The 6,069-nt window shown below is 35.8% G+C and overlaps 1 long non-coding RNA gene across 3 annotated transcripts; it reads right to left on the bottom strand.

Annotated features, from left to right (window-relative positions):
* Positions 1-1,650: 1,650 nt before the first annotated feature.
* Positions 1,651-5,189, bottom strand: LOC113277243. 3 transcript variants are annotated; one of them, XR_003324804.1, is made up of 16 exons: positions 5,023-5,189; positions 4,870-4,913; positions 4,643-4,762; positions 4,483-4,555; positions 4,097-4,178; positions 3,929-3,997; positions 3,743-3,848; positions 3,577-3,639; positions 3,344-3,455; positions 3,121-3,245; positions 2,899-3,030; positions 2,549-2,631; positions 2,410-2,471; positions 2,266-2,305; positions 2,092-2,149; positions 1,651-2,005 (listed from the first exon to the last, which is right to left on the bottom strand). It is a non-coding gene; the product is annotated as an uncharacterized LOC113277243 (long non-coding RNA). The 3 variants fall into 3 exon arrangements; XR_003324803.1 differs by having other exon boundaries at positions 3,760-3,848; XR_003324805.1 differs by having other exon boundaries at positions 3,760-3,848; positions 4,870-4,881.
* Between the last annotated feature and the right edge of the window lie 880 nt (positions 5,190-6,069).

The raw sequence follows: 6,069 nt of genomic DNA, 5'->3' as shown, positions 1-6,069 counted from the left end.
AATACTCTCAGGATTAAGCCATTACACAAAATTACACCAACTTCGTATAGTTGAGACCAAGTAACTAAACCTATAGTTCACCTAGTTCCGTCTGTATTCCCACGCCTCTAACTTATAAATAAGTTACGTACTTGGAATATTTCATTTGGTTTGTATTCCAAACAGTAAAGGAACAACAAATTTGTTTGGTATCAACTCTATTCAACCAAGTGATATGAGTCGGACAAAGGCTTTTCCATTTATCTTAACATAAACTCCTCCGTCAGGTCCTTAGATCTATCTTATGTTCAATCACCCAAAGGTAATCGTGTTGATGCCGATCTACTCAATTAATCAATCCAATCTACCACAAGGATAAACCGATTATTAATTGGATCCTATTTTACGGAAACAAGCATTGTGCACACCAAAGATTATAAAACCCAAGTCAGATCTTCAATATCTTCTTTGTCTTCAAATCTTCTTAAATCTTCAATAAACACCTGCACACAATCACTTGAATCTCTTGTGATCAATCACGCACAGAACGGAGTCTGCTAACAATGGATTATCACAATATCGTCTTTAGAACTAACAACAGTTTAAAGATCCCTGTCGAAACTCTGAACTAGTTTGAGTGAATCTTATATCAGAAGAGAAGATTCTCAAGAATAAACAAACTAGGTGCACTCAGATTTCAACCACCGTTAGTCAATCAAATCAATCGAAAACAAAAGATAAACCGCAATTATCTAGTTTCCCACCAACGGGTCACGTTAGAGCTTCTCAATCCCAAAGAAGACTTTAAACTGAGAAGTCGTAAGAGATTTCGCCTAATTAGGTTACTCTCCTCTCCGAATAGGCAGTTACACCAGTAACAACAACAAAAGAGTAAATTTGTTGTTACGAAGGATTGGTTTGCTAGAAAGCCAAACTTCGTGTATTTATAGACAAGGAAGTTTGGACACCAAGGAATTTCCAAAACCGAAAATATTCTCAAGATATTCATAAAAGCACAGATTCGGTTTTCATAATTCTTGGAAATGCTCTGTCCAAAAATGATCGAAATCGCTCGGAAAATCTAATTAGTAAATGCACATTATTAATTCTGAAATTTCCTTACAAAATGAAATTAATAACCTTGATTAAAAGATTCTTAACTTACTTATGTTTCGATCCTGGGATTCTCTTCCCTTAGCCGTTAAGGAAACATCACGTGTTTAAAGTTTGTCGGCATCTTTACATTGTAAGCACTACACTAAATTCTGGGATTAGAAACAGAAATGAGACGTTACTAAAAGGGGTTGTCACGGCCCTTCCTGTTCAAAAAGGGGTATTATAATTTTTTTGCAACGCAAATCGGGCCATTACGAATTTTGGGTTGCAACGGCCTTTGTAACAGCTTCCAGCCGTTACTACGTTGTGAGTCGTAACAAGCATGAGCCGCTACGAAATTTTGTAACCTGACGGTCGTAACACCTTGTAGCCGTTACGAAGTTTTTCGTAACAGCAAAAAAATTTACTGCTGGTCAACATTGCCCTGGTCAAAACGGAAACCGGAATTCCAAATACTACCCCTGTACAAACCTTTCAATCCATCCACATTCAACAATAATTGCTTCAATCTATTTACATCAAAATTCATTCAGTTCTATTAAGAAAGAATACAAATTCTTCTAAGTACCAAAAAAAATTATGTTAAGTATCAAATTCTGGTAAGTACGTAAACAGTCTTTTACATTCCTTCTATACTAGGCAAGTCGTCATCGTGCTTGCTCACTAGCATTCAAATTCAGTTTCATAATTCATACTCCATAGTTGTTTACTAAAATGAATAAAAGTGTTTACACAACCACATGTTACATAGCTCTTACGGTACATGTTGTAGGTTTTAAGATTGACTTCAAGAAAGTTAATACTCACTGCTCTTGGTGCCTCCTTTACTACCAGTTTATCCTTGTGGCCATCTATTGCTTCAGTGCAAGCTTTGATTGGTATCAGGATCAGCCACAATCAACTTGAATGCCTAGTAAACAATAAAATTTCATATTAAACTAGAGCAGTAAATAAAGAGTAAAGACCCAACATGAGAGTTTCTTCGCAGCACATTACCTCAAATGCATGCCCACATCTTCGATATAGAGGCCAGCCAACATGGATATGCAGATACCTTCAATGGAATTTATCATCAGAAAGTAGCATAATGTCAGCAAATCCATTGCTTATATAAAATGCAATAATACCTCTTAACATAGCATTCCTTTAGATAAAATGCAAACAACTGACCTTGTATAAGTACCGTATTAACACTAACCCGCCAAGAACACTGATATGCATTTATCATACATCCACGCAATGAGATGAGATGCCATTTTAGATTCTCTTCATAAACCAGGAAAATGTTAAGCCAGTGCATAGCATGAATATTACCTGGTCGATCATAGGCATGAGACCAATGGCTTTAGCTCGGAGAAAACATCCAGGAAGATTACCTGTAATCAAATCCCAATTAAGACCTCAAATGAAAACTCGGGTGGAGAAGATAGGTAAGCAAAAGATTGTTGATTACCTTGGTCAATCCAGTCTATTTGTCCAGTTTGTATTTCTCACCATCTTCTTCTACTTCTTCACCCTCTATTAAACTCCTTTCAGCTGTTTGCAAGAGTAAAACCATGTGAGAGGAGTTCATGTATGATCATTTAAATATGTTAAGTACGTGCATGATTCAGCTTCGCTGTCATTTTCGTCTGCTGGAACTTCAACATCCACTTCCTTGGTTACATCATCCGCAGGCACCAATTAGATCATACAAACTAAAAGAAAGGGGGAGGAAATTTTCTGGATAATGTTTTCGTTGGCACGCTAAGGGGATGGAAAGTAAATACCCAATAGAATTATACATAAAATTCAAGTGCTCACTTTAAGTTTATCTTCCTCCAAAATTCCCCAGCTTAGATGCAACCTAATCTCAGTTCCTCGTCCTAGTGGTTCATTCAATTCATCCTCAGAAATAACAAAAACTTTTCATCAGCCTTAGACTTCCATATGTACCTGAAACCAGTATTACAAGATTGTATTTGAGATATTTTTAACAAAGATCATGAAAAATATCTAGCAAATGCAGTAATGTAAAACACCTACTGTTTGTGATCATTATGCTTGCTAATGACTTCGACATAATCGACAACAAGATAGACAGTAAAACCCAACTCCAAACTGCCCAATTAAATTGAAGTCGCCAACTGTCTGCATTTTCTCCACAAAGGCTGTATGTATAGAAACCAATATCACCCATAGTTATTCACCATCAAATTAAAACAGGGAGGTAAATGTAAATAAGAAGCCCCATATGTATAAAAAATACCAGAAGTTCCAGTTTTTGTATTAGTTTTGAAGTCCTTAATAAGATCTTCCTTTGTCATTCTTATGCCACGGTCACGAATTGACAGGATTTTCTGTTCCTTGTCTAATTTCATCTGCAAATAAACAAAACCAAAATTAGTTTTAGTTACGACAGGAAAATATGGTTATCACTTATCATCTCATACAAGCCACATAATCCACACTTGTATAAACTTCACTAAAAGATTTACTCACCAGAATCTTGATCTTTGTATCATCACCTTCTCCTAGAAGGTCCTTATTTTAAGAGCAATGAACCTAATTTTATCCGAAAAGCCGTTTTAAGATCAATATTAGAACTTAAAATTGACGATTACTCGACATTAATTAAAAGCAATACAGATGATCTATAGTAGCTTACTAAATCAAAAATAGAACCTGAAGAAAAAGAGCTTATTGACAGTTAGCGAGGCAATTGTGTTATTGCCTTTGTCACTCTCAAAATAAGTATTCCCACGCTCGCAGTTCTGCAAAAGTGGTTGGAAGTATAGAAATCATATACAGTCCTACAGAACAAAAACAAAAGAACATGGTAACAATAACTTACAGGATTTTGAGTAAGACAAGAGTCCCACTTAATAGTCCCACTTAAGGCCCGAGTAAATTTACGTAACACCTGCAAGAACTTAACCAAGTAAATTTATAGCATACACAATGATCAACATACTCAAATTGGATTACATAAGCCAATTGCAATACAAGAATCTGGACATACCCTTTGTAAATCTGTTGGCTCTCTAGGAAACAAGATATCTTAATGTCTGGACAAATTCCTTTAGCGAACAAGGCCAATAATCCTAGTAATTGAATATAACATATCAATAAATCATGCCACTACTGATAGAAACGTAAGGAACTAATTTTAACCATTATAAGCAAACCCCAATTAGAAAGGAACAATTTTCCTAAGCTGACTGATTTCAGATGGGATTTGAAGAAGATTAGCAATGGATTCATGACGAAGACAATCAATCCATTGTTGAACCACAATTAGTATATCATCAATTTTAACACAGCCCATACGATTCACATTCGACGAATAAACTGTAAATGAAAATTACATTGAAACCGGCAGAATGTTGACAGAAGATTAATACTCACAACAAGATATATGCTTCTCCGCTATTTTCAATCTATGTTCTCTTCAATCACCTACTTACTCCTTAAATAAAAACTAACAAAGAAAACCCAGATTCAGTTACACAGTATGATTCAAAACTCTACTTTCAAATTCAAATATATCACAAAACTAAATCAAAACCTTGAGTTACATTTGATGCTGATTTCATTTCTCACAGGATGATATGAGTAACCCTAACTTCAACACCAGAGTAACCATCTTTAGCAAGCTCTCTAGCAAAGAATACTCCTCAGCAACAAACTGTAAATAAAAATCGAAACAATTGATTTCAGCCTCAAAAAATCACCAAATAATTAAAAAATAACAGAAATTAATGATACAGAAAGAGGGATTAAAGGAGAATTTACCTTCCATTTCTCCTGAAAAAACCAAATACATCATGCAACAACACCTACAAATCACAACCAAATCAAGAACAAAAACCTAATTTAAATGAAACCCTAAAATATGATTTAACAGATAATGAAACCCTAAAATCGAAAAAATTGATAATGACTTACACAGATCGAAACCCTAAACACGATGAGCAGATGATTGAAGATCGAAACCCTGCAATCGAAAAAACTGATAATGACTTACACAGATCGAAATCCTAAACTCGATGAGCAGATGATTGAAGATCAGTTCTAAAAAGATCAGATGATTAGTCTGCAGTTGAGAGGGAAGAAAAGAGGCGCAGGAGGAGAAAAAAAAGATAAGTGAAAATGGAAAGTCGAGAGAAGAGGGAGAAAAGATTATCTAGGTTAGGGGAGGGGAGGAAATATCCTCTAGGTCAAAGATTCTTGGGTGGAAAAACAATAGTAAGCATGTGAATGGCACGCCTAAAAATTTCAGGTGTTACGACCTTAGTGTGACCAAGCGTGTGACTGGCACGCCTAAAAAAACATTGTAACGGCTCCCCCTTGTTACGAATTTTCCAAAAATCCGTAACGGCCATTTGTAACAGAAATTTCGTATCGGCCAGTAAGCCGTTACGAATTTTAGTTACGAATTTCAGAATTTGGTGTAATGAAGTTCTCTTTCACACTTACAACCTTGAAACCGATTTGCCACACTTCCAAACAAGTTTAAAATTGGTTAATCTGACTTTCAAGAACTATGTGATTGATCAAACCAACATTCAATCACAATCATGGGTTACGGTTCTACCAAAACAAGTTTCGGTTCTACCTCCATGTGAGTACTGTGCATAGTCACACTATCTTTCCAAAAATTCGGTTGACTAGGTATTAGGATCGGTTCCCCACATATATATGGTATCTAACTTATATGTGTTGCACATGTCCATAGGATCGGTTCCCCTTTGCCTAAAACGTGTTGCACATGTTCATATGATCGGTTCCCCTTTCTGCTATAAACCTTGCCGCACCCCATACAAGGATCAGTTCCCCTTGATGTACTACACCCCTTAAAAGGATCGGTTCCCCTTTACTTTTAATTGGTCAGACAACAAATTCCGATCATACCATAGGTGATTACTTAAGATCGGTTTTACTAATAAAAGTTATACCAATACATAAGTCAGGCCTTTGTGAATAGTTCTACCA

Source organism: Papaver somniferum, chromosome 5 (assembly GCF_003573695.1).
Source record: "Papaver somniferum cultivar HN1 chromosome 5, ASM357369v1, whole genome shotgun sequence".
Lineage (NCBI taxonomy): Eukaryota > Viridiplantae > Streptophyta > Magnoliopsida > Ranunculales > Papaveraceae > Papaver > Papaver somniferum.
Note: the sequence above shows the minus strand (reverse complement) of the source record. Positions and strands in the feature narration are given on the sequence as shown.